The 21,290-nt window shown below is 50.9% G+C and overlaps 1 long non-coding RNA gene across 1 annotated transcript; it reads right to left on the minus strand.

Annotated features, from left to right (window-relative positions):
* Positions 1-341: 341 nt before the first annotated feature.
* On the minus strand, positions 342-20,195 carry LOC119968871. Its single transcript, XR_005461258.1, has 2 exons — positions 20,122-20,195; positions 342-1,012 (listed from the first exon to the last, which is right to left on the minus strand). It is a non-coding gene; the product is annotated as an uncharacterized LOC119968871 (long non-coding RNA).
* Positions 20,196-21,290: the final 1,095 nt, after the last annotated feature.

The raw sequence follows: 21,290 nt of genomic DNA on the forward strand, positions 1-21,290 counted from the left end.
AATTTGAAGCAAAATATGAGTGAACTACAAATGCATTACATCAACTTGTTCTATAGGCTGGATGAACAGTGGTAATAAAACCTACTTTGGAAAATATTTCCAGTATCATATAAAGATTCTTAAAACACTGCAGCTAAAATTCTTGCACATACTGCTGCCACATATAAATAATTCTAATAAATTCAGGCTATCGGACACTGCTGAGTGAGAATATTTCTTTAGTGCAGTGAATAGCAGATTCATAGAATGGTTGGAAAAAGTTGCACGGCATTCAGGCATTATTTGTGGGTGGTACAAATACCCAGGTTAATATTTCACTGCTGAAGAATTGCTGCGCAGAGTCGATGTTGAAGCATGCTACAATTTTATTTTTTTTCTCAATTGCACAAAAAGGATATTGATAGGTCTAATAATCATAAGGTACTTACTCCTGTGTATAATCTGGCACATGGTTATAACTCATTTAAATTTCTCTTTACATTTACATTAATTTAATCAGATGTAACTCGAGAATTGGAGGGGAAGTGAAGCAGTTAATGTGTAACAGGACTTGTGAGAATCAGCTTGCAGCTCCACTTGCTTACTAAAGACACAGTTGCACAGTGGGTGCAAGTATCAACATGCCTTGTGCAAAGTGTGACCGCAAGGTGCTGGTTGGAGTCATCTGTAGCCTTGTTACCACAGGAATTTTGAGTGCCTTCTTCTGGCAGCTTACACGCAAATTTAAATCAGGTAAGAAGTATAGGTGCTTGATTTTTACCCGATCTGTGCCTCTTGAAATTGCTGACTCATGCTGGGGAACAGTTGTATAAATAATGCTATCTTCCATCTTTACTTCCATTTGTTGTTGAGGAACTGAGGAAGACCTGAGTCACAGATGAGGTGAAGAGCTTCTCATTTTTTCAGATACCCCTCTGGAGATCATAATGGGGGAAGTGAGAGTAAAGCTGAAACAGCTGCTCTTGTTGGGGTATGCTGTAGTCCAAAATGAAGTAGGCCTGGACAGAGATATCTGAAAAGGGCAGCAACACCATCAGGAACTGGATTCAATTCAATGATCCCACAAGAACAATCGCAACACCTCTGTTCGTAAGAGGAGGGAGGCAGAAAATTATAGGCCAGTTAGCTTAACATCTGTCTTTGGGAAAATACGGCAATCCATTATTAATTAAGTAGTAGCAGGACATTAAGTAAATCATAATACAATCAATCATAGTTAATGAGTTTTTATGAAGGGCAAATCATGTTTGACAAAATTATTTGCACTTTTTGAAGCTGTAACAAGCAGGGTTGATAAAAGGGAACCAGTAGATGTAGTGTATGTGGATTTCCAAAAGACTTATTTATGCCTTAGAGATGGCACACAAGCTTCAATACGGTAGGGGTTTTAATACAGCGTGTACAAAATATCTTCTCGTTCTTCCAGCTTTGAGCTTTTGTTTACGTTATTTTTCTCAGTAACACACCCAAACTTGACTGATAGCACACAATGAATATGCAACGGACAGGTCTACTCAAATGCCAAACAATCGAAGACTACATCTTTATCCCCTGTGTAAAACTAAGAGACCGACATACATCAAGTCATTTCTTGGAGACCAGAGTGTCCATACAGAAGTAGTCTGTGAGAAACGAATGCCATTGATGATGCCACTGAGATCAGCAAAATTGAGGTTGTGGTTTGATGTAACCAGCTCGTTGAGGCAGATCAACATTGCAATTGCTCATCAGAAAAGGAAATGTATCCTCATAATCGTCCTCGAAATATCTGGCTTGTGTTCTGGAAAATACAGAATGTGTCATTTGAAACATAGAAGTCTGCCAATATCTGGTCTGGGAGAGTGCAGGGAAAGATCCCACAAGAGGTTGGTGGCAGCTGAAAAGAGCAGAAACTGTGGCCAGCTCTTCTGTCAAAAATGCAGTCAATTTCAGTCTGTCAGAATTGTTATTACAACCTGCAGCAGGAGAAAGGGAAAAAGAAAAAGAGAGTTTGCATAGATTTCTTTGTGCTGTGTTGAAGCACTGTGATGTACTGATTAGAGGGGGACCCATTGGCCTGGTTGTGTCCCACCATGCCCCTTTAAGCCTATTAAATTAATAATAGGATGGGCTACCCATCCCCTATCGGAGGTCCCGATCTCTCCCGCCAAAAAGCACTAAGCGCGGGCTCCCCTCGCTCGCTGAGAGCAGCAGAACGCGAAGCAGCAACAGCTGGCGGCCGTGGCACGGCCTGGGGGAACTCCGCTCCCCCCCAAGGAGGTGGAAGGCTCGAAGATCAACGCCAGCAAAAATGAGGAGGATGAGAAGGAAGATGTTTGTTGGGGGACTCAGCTGGGAAACAAGTAAGAAAGATTTAAGGGACTGCTTTTCTGGATGTGGAGAGATTGTAGACTGCTTAATTAAAATGGATCCTGTGACTGGGCGTTCGCGAGGATTTGGGTTTATCCCCTTCAAGGATCCTGAAAGAGTAGACAGGGTATTGAATGGGGAGCACAAACTTGATGGGAGAGTTATTGATCCCAAGAAAGCTCAGGCTATGAAGGGCAAGGTTGAAATAAAATTGGCCCAACCTAAGGAAGTGTACCAGCAGCAGCAATGGGGAAGACAGAGAACAGAGAAAAAGCAACAGGAGAGAAGGGGAGGAGAACTAAAAGAGAGAGAGAGAGAGAGTCTGAAGGTCCCTACAACAAACCAGCAGCATCCAGAATCACTAATCGTTTTTCCTTTCTGTAAAGAAAGTGTTTGCAAATTAAAGAAAAAAAAAGTATAATAATAAAATAACTTAACCTGAAAAAGTGGTTATTAGCTTACTTCACTTCCTTAATAACGCAGGACCCAGGACATCGATGCTATTAAGGGGTAAGTAGGTAAAATTCTTCGGTGAAGGTATGGGTTATACCGGGGAATAACTTGGAAATATAGTTTGACCTGAATAGCACCCACCGAAGCCTGCATCGGAGTCAGGGAGTGAGAATCCCTGTTCACCATTTGGAATATCGGCCCTTTTTGGTATAGGGGGAATTCTAAGACAGAGTGGTGGATTTACAAAAACATGGCGCCCAACGTGGGGCAGAAGCCCATAATTACGCCCAGCCTGTTTTTTTTTTGCTTTCTCCATGGCATCCAGCGTGGAGGCCTAGAATATTAGAAGTTTCTAGGTAAAGCGAGGCTGGAATATTAGAAGTTTCTAGCTGAGAATAATGGGGGCTAGAGTAGGGGCTAGAATATTAGAAGTTTCTAGTTCCCAAGAAACGGTTGGAATATTAGAAGTTTCTAACCGGCACAAAGGCTAGAATATTAGAAGTTTCTGGTCTATGTGTGAGTCAGACTTTACCTGCCGAGTTTAGTCTGGAAAGGATATTCTGTGGATCGAGGGGACTGAAACTCAGGTTGGGTGTGAATCAGCAGACTAGAAGATGCTGACCCTGAGTGAAAGTCTGCAAGACATCTTGGTGACAGCACTAAAAATCTTGCATCCATTACTGGTAAAAGGAGGCCAAAAAATAAATCATCCTTAGAGTAAGGCAGATTGTGCGGAAAATTTTCTGGAAAATGGGGACGCCTAGAATTCAGAGACCAATAACCAATCGACCCTTAACTAAAACAGGAAGATAGTGCCTTAGTCAGCCTTGGATAGGGCGCAGAAAGGGTACTTATCCTTAATTTCAGATTGCAACTGAAAGGAACAACCAGGAACAGAACTTGAATTCCGAAAAATGGCAATGAGAATAATCCTCTTGCTCTGAAACATGGTCAAGAGAGTTGAAACAATGAAACAAGAGTAGAAAAGCTTAACAGAGGCAAAAAAAACTCCTGCAGAAGTGAAACTTAACCGCATGGAGGGGTCTCAAAATTTTGTTAAGAATAACTAAAACCCTACAGAATAGAGGTCCAAGATCTCAGTGGATAAATGTGTATGTGTGTGTTTAATAAGGATTTGTGAAATCCTACAGAGTAGAGATCCAAGATCTGAGTGGATGAATGTGTATGTGTATGTCTAATAAGGAATTGTGAATTTCCTTTAATGTTTGTATTTTAAAAAAAAGTTGTATTTTGTAAAGCCGATTTTCACATAAATTGGAAGTTATAAATAGCAGGTAGAAATGTGATCAGTATTATGGGATAGTGAATCGGTATGTTCAGAACTAAATTGGTCTCAGAATAAACAGATAAAGTGTTTGTGCTGGGCAGCAGGCAGCAGTCAGCTGCTTTGCAGACTTTGAAATTGCTGCGTTGAAATTGAAACTGCATGGCTCCGCAGGGTCCTAGTGCCTGGCGATCACACAAAGTCATATGCAGAAATAATGATGTTTAGAATGTTAAATACCTTGAAGAAGGAGCTTTAGAAAATAAAGATATTAAAACCAATTGATAATACAGAGGAAATTTGGGTGAAGCTACCCACTGAGACTGCAGGGAAAATAATCTGTGAAGCTGTAAAATGTAAAGACAAGATTGTTCAGATTCTGGGTACACAAGAAAGGGGCAGCAGGGTAGCATGGTGGTTAGCATAAATGCTTCACAGCTCCAGGGTCCCAGGTTCGATTCCCGGCTGGGTCACTGTCTGTGTGGAGTCTGCACGTCCTCCCCCATGTGCGTGGGTTTCCTCCGGGTGCTCCGGTTTCCTCCCACAGTCCAAAGATGTGCGGGTTAGGTGGATTGGCCATGCTAAATTGCCCGTAGTGTCCTAATAAAAAGTAAGGTTAAGGGGGAGGTTGTTGGGTTACGGGTATAGGGTGGATACGTGGGTTTGAGTAGGGTGATCATGGCTCGGCACAACATTGAGGGCCGAAGGGCCTGTTCTGTGCTGTACTGTTCTATGTTCTACATACAGTTGAATTAGAGAAGCATGGTGTCTGGAGTAAAAGAAATTGTATCACAATTTCTCACTCGGGGTGCAATGACAGAAGGAGGCTTAACAGGCCTTAATTGTATGATGTACATCAATGATAAGGAAAATAAACCAGTTCAAAAAGAAATGGTGGCAAAAGAAATCCGGAAGTCCTGGAGAGGGCACTTCTGGGATAATCCAAATGAAAATAGAAAGTACAAATTAAAGAATAGGGCCCTCTCCACCCTTGATCTGTTCATTTGATTTTCAGATGGAAATAATAAATAACGAACCAGTTCACAAGAAGGAAGAGAACTACACTCCAGAGAGGAATCTTTTAGACAGGGTATTGAATGGGGAGCACAAACTTGATGGGAGAGTTATTGATCCCAAGAAAGCTCAGGCTATGAAGGGCAAGGTTGAAATAAAATTGGCCCAACCTAAGGAAGTGTACCAGCAGCAAGAATGAGGAGGATGAGAAGGAAGATGTTTGTTGGTGGACTCAGCTGGGAAACAAGTAAGAAAGATTTAAGGGACTGCTTTTCTGGATGTGGAGAGATTGTAGACTGCTTAATTAAAATGGATCCTGTGACTGGGCGTTCGCGAGGATTTGGGTTTATCCCCTTCAAGGATCCTGAAAGAGTAGACAGGGAGTGAGAATCCCTGTTCACCATTTGGAATATCGGCCCTTTTTGGTATAGGGGGAATTCTAAGACAGAGTGGTGGATTTACAAAAACACTTGCTTGCTATCATGTGACTTGCATTCCACATTGTGCTGTCATCCAATAGATGAGCATTGATACCGAGCAATCACTTGATCTGCTTTGGTCCTGATAGAAATTGAGTTGGTAGTCGTACTTAAGCCATTGGATACAAATCCAATGGTCCCTTTGTACCTTTTCACTGTCAAAGTACGTTTTTATTTGTTGCTTTGTGATTTCTTCTGCTTTCTCATAAGATGATGGTGATGGCTTAAGAATGGCCAGTGACAGGCAAAAGTTATGATCTCATGTGTTTGACCAGTGTCTTTCTAGTCAGTGCCTGTGGAATGGATCAGTGTGTGGGCAGAAGGATGAGAAAGGATTGTTCAAACCTAATCTTCTCTGACATGCTAGCTCACCGTCTTTATCACTCTATCGAATCGTTTAACACCACCATCTGATTGTGAATAATCACACCATCAGATGGTGAATTCCGTCGCTTGCTACAAACTCCGTGAACTGACCGGAAACCAACTAGTCAATGGTCTATCGTGGTGGCTTCCAATTAAGCCCATTTTACAAACAACTTGTCTAGAATGTTAAAATATAAAAGCAAATTTAGAATGTTGATTTATGAAGTGGTTGTTATGGAATTTGTTGTAGCAATTTCAGGCCATTTGCTACATAGATCATGAACAACAAGCAAAAAACTTGCTTGCGCTTCTCCAAAATATTAGTTGTTGCCATAGGTCTACTGGCCATGGGGCCGATCGTTGAGGAGTGGGGCCCTGTTCCAGAAGCTACGCAGTTTCTAATTATGTCTTCTATATGACGATCCATTATGTTGTTGGAGTACTTTCAACTCGAGATCCCTGTGTGACACAGCTGTCATCGAGCAACCTGGGTCCATCAGTGAGGGATCGATTCTTCATTCCATGAGGCCACTCATTAATCAGGTACTGACTTAATTTCTGAAGTATGCTTTCTGTCGCTGATTTTGCCTTCGACTCTTGTGCAACAAGATTCACAGTTCTGCGTGACATCATCGCAATCACAGTCTTCAATGGCACAGGTTGCTTCATTATCACTAACACTGTGATAGTAGCACGGCTACGCACTTACGCTACTTGGTTGCATGAACCTGCGCAATATTGTACTTAAAAAATTGTACTGATGAAGATGATCTGACCATTTGTATATGCAGAGAGGTTGATGACCAGAGCCTAACATGGTAGACGGTGGGTGTGACTCCGACCCTACGACAGAGCCCCCTCCCCGTCGTGAACTCCGTCGAATTTCACGACCGCGCAAAACGGACCCGATCGCGATCGATTCTGGCCCCGGAAATGGGCTAGGAGCGGGGCCGCGAGGAACACGGGGGGCGTGGCGCAAAAGCAGCGTCGTCAGCGCACGATGCCGGAATGACGCTGCGCCGCATCTTAAAAGGCGCGATCCGCGCACGGAAGGACCCAGGAAGAGAAGAAGGAGGAGAGATGGCTGAGCCCCAAAGAGCCGCCCCGAGGTTCCGGGACACGGACCTAGACACCCTCCTCGATGAGGTGGAGCTGCGTAGGGCCATCCTCTGCCCACGACGTGGGCATCGCCAGCCATCCAGCACAGTGAGATGCGGCTGGCATGAGGTTGGCACCACAGTGAATGCTGTGGGGCACACCCCCCGGTCCGGGGAGCAGTGCAGAAAGAAGCTCCACAACCTCACTAGGGCTGCCAGGGTAAGTGCCACGGGGGTGCCCCCGGGTCATAACCAAACCCCGGCCCCTGTGCACGAGGGGGAGGGGGGGGCAAGGGTGAGTGGAGGGGGTGAACAATGTTGTACCCAACCCACATGAGCACCGCGGCCCCCTGGAGAGATGCCATGGTGTGGCTCCAACTTTCCCCCCACCCAGCATTAATGTAGCCTATATCTGAACGCCCTGATTATACCCGCCCAATTGTGATGCTCTATCCATGCCCCCCCGCCCCCACAACAGGACAAGACAGCTCACAACAACCGTGAGCGTATGAGAACCGGAGGGGGTTTGCCTGTGCTGCACCCCCTAACCGTGTACGAACAGAGGGCACTGGACCTCGCTGGGGGATCCTCCACCCGGGAGGTCGCGCAATGCGAGGTTGGAAGCGCAGAAGCAAGTAAGACAACCCTGCATGCCCCCCGCCCCCCCCCCCCCCCAGCCCGTCACGCCCCCCTCACACTCTGGCCACTGTACCACCCATCCTTTTCCCCCTCACACTCTGGCCACTGCACCCCGCTCTCCTTCTCCCCTCACACTCTGCCCACTGTACCACCCATCCTCTCCCCCCTCACACTCTGGCCACTGCACCCCGCTTTCCTTCTCCCCTCACACTCTGCCCACTGTACCACCCATCCTCTCTCCCCTCACACTCTGCCCACTGTACCACCCATCCTCTCCCCCCTCACACTCTGCCCCCACCACCACCACCGTACACCCGGCCCAGCGTGTCTAACGAACCCCGAATCATTGTGTTTCCCAGGGCCAGCCGCCGAACGTCCAGGGTCGTCTCGGCCAACACAACGCCGACCATCTGCAACATCAACCGCATCCAGGGTCGCACGTCAGAGGGTGGCAGGAGGTCGGCCAGGAGAGCCATCCTCTCATTCCGGGACTCTGGAGGGGGACGCACAGAGGACGGTCAGAGACGATACTGCAGCCAAAAGGACGGACAGAGACGATACTGCGGCCCAAAGGACGGACAGTGACGATAGTCATGGCTGTGCATTGCCCAAAGATCGGGCCATTAGCCACGACAGTGACGGGGACAGTGGACGTTGACGCACATTGGACGGCCATACAGTCGACGGAGTCACTCGGAGCGGAACATGACATGGGCGCGTGCGCCCTGCGCCGGGCCATGAGGGGGACCAGGACACACCGGACCTCCTAACAGATGATGACCGAGAGCTTGCGGCACTGCTGTCTCCCACACCACCCACCATCACAGAGACACTCGCCTTGGTTGGACAAATAAGTGATGAGGCTCCTGGGTCATGGTCTGATGTGCATTGCACAGCCGAGCCGGTACAGCAGGTGGAGTTTGGAGCAGCCGAGGGGCTGGACGGTCGGAGGGCAGCCCAGGCCAACACCCAGCTGCCGCACAGATGGTTCCCGGGTTCCTGGATTTACTCGACCCACCCGGACACCCGATGCATGTGAAAACCCAGGGACTCAATAACGGGATGAGAGCCATCTTCCAGCAGCTGCAGACGCAGTTGGAGGAGTCCATCCGCGTCCGGCCACCCAGGCCGACACCGCATGGGTGGCATCCGCGGTGGAGTCAATGGGTGAAACGGTTTCGGCCATTGGTCAGTTTCTGCAAGGCGTCGGGCTTCATGTGCACACGTCATCCATGGCCTAGGAGAGGGCTGCCTTCTCACAGGCAGCCATGCGCCAGAGCCAAAACGACATTGCCGCCGCACTCCGGGCCCTGGCCGAGTCTCACCGAGCCATGGCCCAGTCCCAGCAGGCCATGGCACTGTCCCAGCAGTCAGTCGCGGAGAGCATCGACCGCCTGACGCACGTGCTGGATGGCGTAGCGCACTCACAGGTTGAGGTCGCACAGACCCTGGCAGGAATGTCGCACTCCCTGGGCTCCATCTCTGCGAACATTCGGATCCTGGTCGATACTGCTGCAGGCCTCCAGGACTGGCGGCGCCAAGTGTCGGAGGTGCGACGGGGCACGTCTCCGATCGCACCTCCGTTCCACAGTGAGGCCTGGATGCCACCGGGCTCCCCGATGGAGGAGGAGGTTCTGGGGCCAGTCCCATTAACTCCATTACGGGGCATCCCTCAACACAGCCTCCCCCCGTTCCATCCCTGGCGCATCTGGTGGGCAGAGCAGGGTGGCACCACATTATCCAGCACGCCCGCCGAGCAGCCTGGTCCATCGAGGCCGGATCGGCCCAGGAAACGCGTGCCGATGGGGAGCCATGTCGCAGGGCGTGATTCTCAGCAGTCCGCCTCCACTCCCGCTGTACCATTGGGGATTCACCTAGACATAGTGGTAGGGCCCGTAAGGCAAGGAAGTTGCACACATAGTAAGTTGGCACGGGTGCAGGGCACAGTTTTGTTGTCAGGGCTAGGGCATCTGTATGTTAATTTCACAATTAAACTCACTGTTGCACCTAACTTGTAAAACTCTGTGCTATGTCCGGTGCCACGGGGCTCGTGAGGGTGACAGAGTGTCGCTGGGTTTGACGAGCGGTTCAACGTCGGTGCCGAGTGTGCTGTCCCTCCCCCCGCCCACACACACACAGTCAGACACCGTAGTCCTCGGCACTCCGACGTCAGCTACTCCACACGGGGACGTGATGGAGTGTCCATGACGAACGCAGTGACCACTGAGATGGATGGTTCAGCTATTGCCATGAGTCAGACCTTGTTTAACGAATCTGTGCTCACAGCTCATCGCAGATCAGGCTGTCATCATTCAACATGACACTGATCACACCCGCTGACACAGCCATCAATGTAGTGCAATCCCGTAGTGCCGCATTGGTAAGGTGATGTGGAATTGGGGCCGTGTACGCGGAGCGAGGATGCGGGGGGGGGGGGGTGCTGTGTGGTGCCTGTGTGCACGACTGGCGATGCAAGTGGTCGTGTTCAGTGAACCCCTCCCATGCGGGGCGTTAACCTTGCGGCTACCAACGCGTCGCGTGTCCGCTGTCCTCGACGGTGCCATCGTGCAGCCTCCTGGACATTACCAGCACCCGGGTCGTGTCTGTGTCCTGTGCCCCTCACCCCACCCTGCTTCATGCCATCCTCCTCCACCTCCTCATCCTCCTCCTCTTAGTTAGCACCGCTGCCATCGGCTTCTCCCTCCGACTCCTCCACCAGGGCATCTCCCCTCTGCATCGCTATGTTGTGCAGCGCACAGCAGACCACAACTATGCGACCAACCCTGTCGGGCCGGTACTGCAGGGCCCCTCCGGAGCGGTCCAGGCATCTGAATATCATTTAGGAGCAGGCCGAAGCACCGCTCCACCACACCCCTGGTTGCTGCATGGGTCTTGTTGTATAGGCTCTCCGCATTGGTCTGAGGCCTCCGTATTGGTGTCATCAGCCATGACCTCAACGGATAACCCCTGTCGCCCAGCAACCAGCCCCTCAGCTGGGGGGGGGGGGTGGGGGGGGGGGGGGGGTGGGGGGGGGGGGGGGTGGGGGGGCGTCCCGCGAACATTGCAGGGATGAACGACTGCCAGAATGTAGGTGTCATGCACACTCCCGGAGTACCTTGTGCGCACGTGCATGATCCTCATGTGGGGGTCGCAGACCACCTGGATGTTCATGGAGTATGTGCCCTTCCTGTTCATGAACACTTCCCTGTTGTCTGCAGGTGGGCATAAACACCTGGGATGTAAACACCATCGATCACGCCCTGGACCATCGGTATCCCGGCCACCTTGGCGAATCCACGGGCTCGTGCTTCCTGATGTGCTCGGTCCTCGGGGAATGTGATGTAATGGTCCGCGATGGCGAACAGGGCGTCGGTCACGTCCCGGATGCACCTGTGGACCGATGCCTGAGAGATACAGATAGGTCCCCGCTCCGTGCCTGAACCGGTAGCGTAGAAGTTTAGGGCCACCGTCACCTTGACGGATACCGGTATAGCGTGCCCTCCTCCCGTTCCAAATGGTGCAAGGTGCGCCACGAGGTGGCAGATATGTGCGGCCGTCTGCCTGCTGAACTGTAGTCTCCTCCTGCATGTGATGTCCGGTAGGGCCTCGAACGACATTCGGTTACGGTACACCCTAGGCGTTGATGGCTGCCTGTGGCGCCCTGGCTCCACCATCAGTGGCTCCTGCTCCCCCCCCCCCCCCCCGCATGTACTTCGATATCAATACCCGCATCCCGTGCATTCCTCACCGTCTGGGGGTCAATGTTCCCCTCGGCATTCCCCCGAACATACCGGTCATGAGTGCCTGCGGCCTGCGCGGCGACGACGGGCCACTCCGCGGCCATCCCCTCTGCTGCAGCAGCAGCTCCTGCATCTGCATCCACTGTGGGCTGTCGCAGTCGACGCTGCTGGATGGCCAACTGCAGTGCAGCGGCTCCAACCACTGCGGTGAACATCGCTGTCTGGTTGGCATACATGGTCACCTACAGAAGGGTGGTGGGGGGCAGAGAAACGACATGACGGGGGTGCTTTGCCTGGCGGCAGAGGTTCTTCGACACCTCGGCAGCCGGCTGCCATGGGATACCTATGTGCTCCGGTGGCCTGGTCGTGCTGCAGACACGCAGCCAGCCTAACCCCTGGTCACTGTCTGCGTCCAACGGTCAGTTAACACCGTCCTCCTCACTGGTGCGCCAGTCAGCTCTGCCCATCAGCCACATGACAACCTGCGGGCGTGTCCTCATCACCGTCCTGCCATGGCAGGGCAGCTGACATGTGGCATCCGCGGATGGACGACCCCCTCCACTCCCTCCCTCCCACCTCCATTCCCTCCCTCTCCCCCCACCTCACTCTCTCCCAATCCCACCTCACTCCCTCCCGCCTCACTCCCTCCCGCCTCACTCCCTCCCCCACCCCAGTTGGCCGCAGCGTTGTCGGGGAAGCCTTCCCCAGTCTACAGAAACACCGGGACAGTCCGCTCACCTCCTCAGTGCTCAGCGTCAGTGATGCACAATCAATGGACACAAAACGTAGGTGAATTCCGAACGAAAGGCTTTAATTAGCAAGAAGTAGACCCGGCAGCAGACGTACAGGAGAATGGCTGGCTGCCGGGGCATACGGGTTCTTATACCCCGCCCCAATCGGGCTAAGAGGCACACGATACCTGGGCCAATGGGCAGCGAGTCCTCTGAACCAATGGCAGCTCACTCTCCCAGGTACCGTAATACCCCTAGTCATACTACCACATTCACCCCTTGTTGAGAAAGGAACCGGGGGGGGGGGGTGGGGGGGGTGTGATCGGGGAATACGGACATGGAGGGGGGTGGGGTGTTCCGTGCGAGTATATAAGAGACTGGTAGTATGATTAGAGATGTTGGATCGTACCATTTCACGGATGGCTGCCCACTGGCCCGCAACTATTTACAGGGTTGAGTCAAAACACAGTAACTATGTACAGTTTGGAAAATGGACAAAAAAAAATAGAGAACAAGCAAGAACAGGAGCCCATCAGCTGCTCACATGGATTCGATCAGCCGATCGGGTGCCTTGGACGTCCTGTGCGATCTGCGGAGCTGTGCTGGCGACGTTGGATTGGTGGTCGTCCCTGACTCCGGGAGAGATGATCCTGTTCTTGCGACTGCGTCCGTACCCGTAGTCGGAGCTAGCGGGGCCAGGCGTCCTGTCCACTACGCAGCGCGTGTAAGGGTGTTGGGGGGGCTGGCCCCGGGGGGGGTGGCCGGGATCCGGCGGGTGCCAGGTCCCGTACGGAGACCGTGTCCTGTCGGCCGTCAGGATATTCCACATACGCGTATGCGGGTTCGCGTGGAGCAGCTGGACTCTCTCAACCAATGGGTCCGACTTGTGCACTCGCATGTGTTTCCAGAGCAGGATGGGCCCGGGGGTAGCCAGCCAGGTCGGGAGCAGGGTCCCTGAGGAAGACTTCCTGGGAAAAACAAGAAGGCGTTCGTGAGGCATTTGGTTAGTGGATATCTTCCAGACCGTACTGTTCTCCCTCTCGACCTGTCCGTTACCCCTGGGGTTGTTACTGGTCGTCCTGCTGGAGGCGATGCCCCTGCTGAGCAGGAATTGACGCAGCTCATCGCTCATAAAGGAGGACCCCCTATCGCTATGAATGTAAGCGGGGAAACCGAACAGGGAGAAAATGGTGTGTAGGGCTTTAATGATGGTGGTTGTGGTCATGTCGGGGCAGGGGATGACGAACGGGAAGCGGGAGTACTCGTCAATCACGTTGAGGAAGTACGTGTTGCGGTTGGTAGAGGGGAGGGGACCTTTGAAGTCCATGCTGAGACGTTCAAAGGGGCGGGAAGCCTTTATCAGATGTGCTTGTTTGGGGGGTAGAAGTGCGGTTTGCACTCCGCACAGATGTGGCATTCCCTAGTCACTGTCCTGACCTCCTCGATGGAGTTGGGCAGGTTGCAGGTGTTTATAAAGTGGTAGAAGCGGGTGACCCCCGGGTGGCAGAGGTCCGCGTGGAGGGTTCGAAGGCAGTCCACTTGTGCGTTGGCACAGGTGCCGCGGGACAGGGTGTCGGGAGGCTCGTTCAGCTTCCCAGGACGATACAAGATGTCGTAGTTGTAGGTGGACAGTTCGATCCTCCACTGCAAGATCTTGCCGTTCTTTATCTTGCCCCTCTGTGCGTTGTCGAACATGAAGGCCACAGACCGTTGGTCTGTGAGGAAGGTGAACCTCCTGCCGGCCAGATAGTGCCTCCAATGTCGCACAGCTTCAGCTATGGCCTGTGCTTCCTTCTTGACCGAAGAGTGGCGGATTTCGGAAGCGTGGAGGGTACGGGAGAAGAAGGCCACGGGTCTGCCCGCTTGGTTGAGGGTGGCTGCCAGAGCTACATCGGACGCGTCACTCTCGACCTGGAGGGGGAGAGACTCGTCGATAGCGCGCTTCGTGGCCTTTGCGATATCCACTTTGATGCGGCTAAAGGCCTGGCGGGCCTCCATCAACAGGGGGAATGTGGCTGATTGGATGAGGGGATAGGCTTTGTCGGCGTAATTGGGGACCCACTGGGCGTAATATGAAAAGAATCCCAGACAGCGCTTGAGGGCTTTGGGGGAGAGGGGAAGGGGGAGCTCCATCAGGGGGCACATGCGTTCCGGGTCGGGGCCTATCACTCCGTTACGCACTATGTAGCCGAGGATGGCTAGACGGTTGGTGCTAAACAGGCATTTGTTCTTGTTGTAGATCAGGTTCAGGAGTTTTGCGGTTCGGAGGAATATTCGGAGGTTGGTGTCGTGGTCCTGCTGGTCGTGGCCTCAGATGGTGACATTATCGAGATACGGGAAGGTGGCCCGTAAACCGTATTGGTTGACCATTCGGTCCATCTCTCGTTGGAAGACCGAGACCCCGTTTGTGACACCGAAAGGAACCCTTAAAAAGTGGTAGAGTCGCCCATCCACTTCGAACGCAGTGTACTTTCGTTCACTCGCGCGGATGGGTAGCTGATGGTAGGCAGATTTGAAGTCCACCGTGGAGAAGACCTTGTACTGCACGATCCTGTTGACCAGGTCGGAGATACGTGGGAGAGGGTACGCGTCCAGCTGCGTAAACCTGTTAATGGTCTGACTGTAGTCTATGACCATCCTATTCTTCTTCCCGGTCTTTACCACCAGCACTTGTGCTCGCCAGGGGCTGTTGCTAGCCTCGATGACCCCTTCCTTCAGAAGCCGCTGGACCTCGGACTTGATGAAGGTCCGGTCCTCGGCACTGTACCGTCTGCTCCTGGTGGCGACGGGTTTGTAATCCGGGGTGAGGTTTGTAAACAAGGACGGGGGATCGACCTTGAGGGATGCGAGGCAGCAGACAGTGTGGTGGGGCATAGGGCCGCCGAATTTGAATGTTAAGCTCTGAAGATTACACTGGAAGTCTAACTACAGGAGTGCTGCCGCGCAGAGGTGAGGGAGGACGAATAGCTTGTAGTTTTTAAACACCCTCCCCTGGACCGTGAGGTCCGCTATGCAGCACCCCGTGATCTGTACCGAGTGAGAACCGGAGGCCAGAGCGATTTTTTGTTTAACCGGGTAAACAGGAAGAGAGCAGCGTCTTACCGTGGCGGGGTGGATGAAACTCTCTGTGCTCCCGAAGTCCAGCAGGCAGCTTGTCTCGTGGCCATTGAGGAGGATCTTCATGGTCGCTGTGGATAGGGTGCGAGGCCCCGACTGGTCCAATGTGACTGAGACGAGTCATGGCAGAAACTCCGAGTCATCATCAGGCAGGGAGTAGTCACCTGCGGGGTCCTCGGTGCCGATCCAAGATGGCGGCGCCCGTCGGCCACACATGGTGGGGGGGTGGACAAAATGGTGGCGCCCGTTCCCCGCACGTGGAGTCGGGGGTCCAAAATGGTGGCGCCCGGGGATCGCACGTGGCGTCGGGGGTCCAAAATGGTGGCACCCGGGGATCACACGTGGGGGGTGGGGGCAGCGAGGTCCGTGTGGCCGCGTGGGGGGCGAGGACCCGTGGTCGCTGCTTGGAACTGCAGCGACAGCTTTAGACTGGCAAACGGCCACAAAGTGGCCCTTCTTGCCGCAGCCCTTGCAGGTTGCGGAGCGGGCCATGCAGCGCTAACGGGGGTGCTTTGCCTGGCGGCAGAAATAGCAGCGGGGCCCCGCGGGTTTATTGGGGTGCCCTGCAGCGCAGGCCTGGGGGGGGTTCCGAGTCTGTGGGGGTGAGAGAGGTCGCATTCCACGCTGCATAGGGGGCTGCCGCGCGGACGGGGGCATACGCGCGAGCGTTACAATTTGCAACGTCTAGGGAGGAGGCAAGGGCCCGTGCCTCCGTGAGGCTTAAAGTTTCTCTCTCCAACAATCTTTGGCGGATCTGCGAGGACTGCATACCTGCAATGAAGGCGTCTCGGATCAGAAGTTCTGTGTGCTCAGCAGCAGACACCTGTGGGCAGCCACAGTTCCTCCCCAGCACGAGGAGGGCACGGTATAATTCGTCCAGGGACTCACCAGGTATCTGCTGCCTCATGGCAAGTAAGTGCCGAGCGTAGACTTGGTTCACCGGCCGTATGAAATGTCCTTTAAGTAAGTCCATAGCCGCGTCGTAGTCTGTCGTGTCCTCTATGAACGTGTACACAGCGGTGCCGAAGCACAAGTGGAGGATGTGCAATTTCTGTTCCCTCGTTGGGACATTTTTGGCTGTGCTCAGGTAACTATTGAAGCAAGCCAGCCAATGCTTAAATGCGGCTGTTGCATTTGCTGCGGCAGGCTGGGTCGAAGTCACTCCGGCTTGATGCGAAGCTCCATCCTTTAAAACCGTGCTAATTAAATTGATGTACAATCAATGGACACGAAACTTAGGTAAAGTCCGAACGAAAGGCTTTAATTAGCAAGAAGTGGACCCGGCAGCAGACGTACAGAAGAATGGCTGGCTGCCGGGGCACACGGGTTCTTATACCCCACCTCGTAGGTGGAGCTACCTTCCTCTTAGCCAATCGGGCTAAGAGGGACACGATACCTGGGCCAATGGGCAGCGAGTCCTCTGCACCAATGGCAGTTCACACTCCCAGGTACCGTAATACCCCTAGTCATACTACCACAGTCAGCCAGCATGACTGGCTGACGACTGTATGTCGCAGGTGTGAACGGCGACGGCATGAACTGGGGTCACGCCATCAGGACTTCGGCCCATCCAGGCCGGAGAATAGCGGGGGTACCGGAGAATCGCCATTTTGGGTGTCTCGGGCGATTTTCCGGCTTGCGTCGTGTGGAACCCGATGGGACCGATTTTGCCTGTTGGGAGCACGTCAGACCGGCGTCGCGTGGAAAACTGGCGTGGCCGGCGATTCTCCCAACCGGCGCAGCCTCGGAGAATCAGTGTTTAGTGATCAGTGCGGAAACTTGAGAGATGAATGTGGCAATGTTCACAAGTGTAGATGCAGGCTAGTGCTTCACATTCTGATAGTTTGCTTCCTTCAGTGCACTGAGACGACAGCCCCTATCATTCCCTGACCCACCAGTTGTGACACATGTTTCTTCAAGCGGGTTGAAATGCATGCTTACTGATGGAGTCGCTATCTTTACCTTTAACCTGCTTTCTGTGTAATTGTCCATTTCATTGTGCATCTTTGCGCAGTAGCCTTTAAAAAGGTTTTGCGATTTCTCCATGCTTAGGGACAAATTTGTGATCGAAGTTGGTAATGCTGAGAAACAATGACAACTCTTCATGTTAGATGGGGTCAGAAGCGTATGCATGACTTTGATGTTGTCCTGTGTAGGCTTTACTCCAACTGCTATCAGTCTGTACAATAAAAAGATAATCTCGGAAGGTGCAAATGTGTATTTGTCCATGTTGTACATTAAATTTTGTTATTCAGGTTCCAGTGATGACCACTGATTGACAGCGCTGTTGCCCATGTAAGGGACAAACACAGTCAAGTGGAGTGTGTCTGGCAAGATTGGCAGAACGATTTTCTGGAATGCACCAGATACTAAACTTAGTCCATAAGGCATTCTGTGATACTAAAACACTCCTTTGTGAGTGATAAAAACTTTAAGATATAATCTTGACTCCATTAGTGGCATCTGAAGTTAGCTTTGTCGTGTGTCGAGCTTGATGAAGATTGAGGAGTCATGAAATTATGCCAATAATTATTGCATTGTAGGACATGGACTCTTATCTGCAATGATACCTCTGTTGACCACCTTAATGTTGACGCATATTCAAAGTTCACCATTTTTGCATTGTGCAATGACTAGGTTTAATATCCATGGCGATGATTGGATTCGCTCAGATACAACCTAGTCAAGTTGTTTCAGCTCATGTGATACTTCAGCATAGAGAGCAAATGGCAATCATCTCAAATTTTGTGAAACTGGCAGAATTGATGTGTCAATGCAAGGCACATGACAGTACCCCTTGAACTCCCCAAATCCAATAAATAAGGACGGATAAGGTATAGATCTTGTTATTCATCACATTAATTTGTGCTCCACTGGGGTCATCAAATTTGAAGCCAAGCTTATCAAAAAGCTTTACCCCCATAAGGTTTTTAGTCTTTAGCTTTATAGAATGTGAACGTATCTGTGCTGACGTTTTTGTCACACACACAACTGTGATCATTCCCAATGCCAGGATAATTGAGTCATTGCAAGCGTCTGTTGGAGTGAAAGTAAGTTGCAAAAAATACCAATGGTAGAGTTTATCAACAGTATAGATACTTGTGTGCCAATATCGATGAGGAGTGACACACAAAATTTGAAATGGTTGCCATTTGCGATCTATGCTGAAGTATCACAGGAGCTGAAACAACTTGACAAGGTTGTATATGAGTGAATCCAAAAATCGTCATGGATATTAAACTTAACCATTGCACACAATCTCAAGTGAGCATTCTTTAAAATGACCAGGAGTTTTACCATCCATGTTGGTATACACACACTGTGCCTCACTCTTGGGAGGGGACACTTCCACATACTGAGCCAATGACATCCTCTTTTTCAAGACCCGCACACCTTTGCAAAGTGGTTCCACTTTAAGCATGAGTGGAACTTTTTTTCTCTTGAGCTGGATGTGGTGTTGTGCATCATTTCTGAAGGTATTTTACTTTGGTGGGATCCCTGGCGGAAAGCATATCGTTCAATCACTACACTTTTCTTTGGCCAAAGTATTTTTCGAGAGTACTTATCAACGTATGAAATGTAAATATGTCTTCTGTGAGTTGCCTGAACATTCATTGGCCTTCTGCTCCGAGGCAAGAGAGAACGGACAAGTATTGCCGCCTTACTGAATGTTGCAAATAATAAGTTAACACACTTGAGTGATTTAATGGCATAAATCAAACTCCAAAGGTTTGTTTTCGACATTGAACCAAGTGTCCCATTATACCTTTGAACCTTGCGTTAGCTACTCACACAGTCAGTGGCGTGCAGGGGGGGGGGGGGGGGCGACGGTGCATTGGTCCCGGGCATCCATTGGATGGGGGCATTCAATGCGCCTGGGCTCAGAAACATCCCTGGGTGAAGTTTGCGCGGCCTGCCTGCACTGTCACAGGAGTTGTGGGGTTGACATGTTGGGAAATGTGCCGTTAACTGGACCCGATTACAGGGCTGCTCAGAGCCCACACAGCCTCTTCACAATTCTACCCAGTAATCAGCTTTATAAAATATTTGCGTTGATTTACACAAAATTCCTTCAGCATCATAAATGTGATGCTTCCTTCAAGTGCAGGAAGTAAGTTTGTCATTCTACTGCCGCCCGGGGTCTAACTTGGTGAGAGTTTGTGGGCGCGGGCCTGCTTTGTGTCAACAGAGGCAGTGGCTGGAGTAAGAGCCTGAGTCTCCTCGCTGACGTGATTTGATGTGTCACCGCTATGACCCTGCGCTGGACCTTCTGAGGGTTGCTTAGCATAAAGACAGTGATTTGAGTATTTGAACTCAATGATCTAATTGAGTGTTCATGTCACAACATATCAAATATTGTCTGTTCTCCCTTAATGAACTGGCCCAGCCAATGGCACATCACCAAAATAACTCAACAGAACTTCCGTTCCCCTGGAAGTGGTTATTTATTTTACTAGTCACCACCCTCCGCAATCGCTACTCTGCTGGGCATTAATTGGCGAATGTGAATACCGCCGCTCTCTCGCTCTCTTGAACTTAGCTGAGTCAGACTGCAGCTAAAGAGCGGCAGCGTCTGAACATTGATTCCTGTCAATGGGAAGTGACTCTTTCGGGTCAGTTCCAAACTGTCGGAAAATCAACAACGGTCCCCTATTTTGTCAGAAAATGTTCAGTAGTGACAGTCTTAAATCTGAATGAAATATTATTTGCATTGATATTAATGTGTTAACACTTGCCAACACGATCAGGTAACTTTCGTTGTTACACTAACAATAGATTTCAACAAATTCAGCATTCCACATCTAAACAGAGAAACACTTCAACAAAACCCATCCATCTTATCTTTGTTACCGTCCAATGCGCGGGAAATCTCCACCAAACCAACAAAACATCCCGCGTCAGCTGGCTATGCGGAAGTGAAGGGTGAAAACGCGTCAACATGGATTACTTTTTGAAAGTCAGCTGGCTGTGCGCAAGGGGAGGAGCTGAGTGTGGAGGCCGAGAAGCGGCTCCTGTCAAGGGAGGAAACCCGTTCCCTCAAACACGAGCTGCTAATTCAGCCTGACTGTCACAGAGACAAACTGATCCAACTTCCCACAAAGTATTGGAAGGAGAGAATTCTCCTTACAAAGTATTGGAAGGAGGGGGCAGCACGGTAGCATGGTGGTTAGCATAAATGCTTCACAGCTCCAGGGTCCCAGGTTCGATTCCCGGCTGGGTCACTGTCTGTGCGGAGTCTGCACGTCCTCCCCGTGTGTGCGTGGGTTTCCTCCGGGTGCTCCGGTTTCCTCCCACAGTCCAAAGATGTGCGGGTTAGGTAGATTGGCCATGCTAAATTGCCCGTAGTGTCCTAAAAAGTAAGGTTAAGGGGGGTTGGGTTACGGGTATAGGGTGGATATGAGGTTTGAGTAGGGTGATCATTGCTCGATACAACATCGAGGGCTGAAGGGCCTGTTCTGTGCTGTACTGTTCTATGTTCTATCTAATTTCAGCTTCAGGTCAGTTTCCACATTGAAGTTTCTCTGGTTTTCACTGGGGCTGGGAAATGGGATGTTGAGAGGTTTAGAAAAACCTTCTGATAATTTTTCTGGTCTTTGGGGACAAACATTTCTCTCTCTCTCATTCTGATTAAATCGGGGTTCAGACGATACAGAAGGAGTTCCCAACAAGCTGCATTACTCCCGCATCTTAAACTTATTGTTCAGTTAAACAGGTGGCCGGTTAGGGGGAGAAATACTTTCATAATGTGGAGATCTGGAAGTTACTTTGAAATTGAGCTGACAAAATCTATCAATGTTGGGAGCAGTCTGGAGGTTGGATTAAGCCATTCAGAATGTTTCTAAGTGACAGATCCAGCCAGGTATTAGCTTGAGGAAGTGGATTCGTTTATACACCCCGTCCTCTCTCTCTCTCTCTCTCCTGAATCTTTGGCTCGGCTGCATTTTCTCTGCTGGGTTTGAAACTATAATGTGAATGAAAGTTTCACCCTTGGACACCAATGAAAACCAAGCTGCGAGTTT

Source organism: Scyliorhinus canicula, chromosome 7 (assembly GCF_902713615.1).
Source record: "Scyliorhinus canicula chromosome 7, sScyCan1.1, whole genome shotgun sequence".
NCBI lineage: Eukaryota > Metazoa > Chordata > Chondrichthyes > Carcharhiniformes > Scyliorhinidae > Scyliorhinus > Scyliorhinus canicula.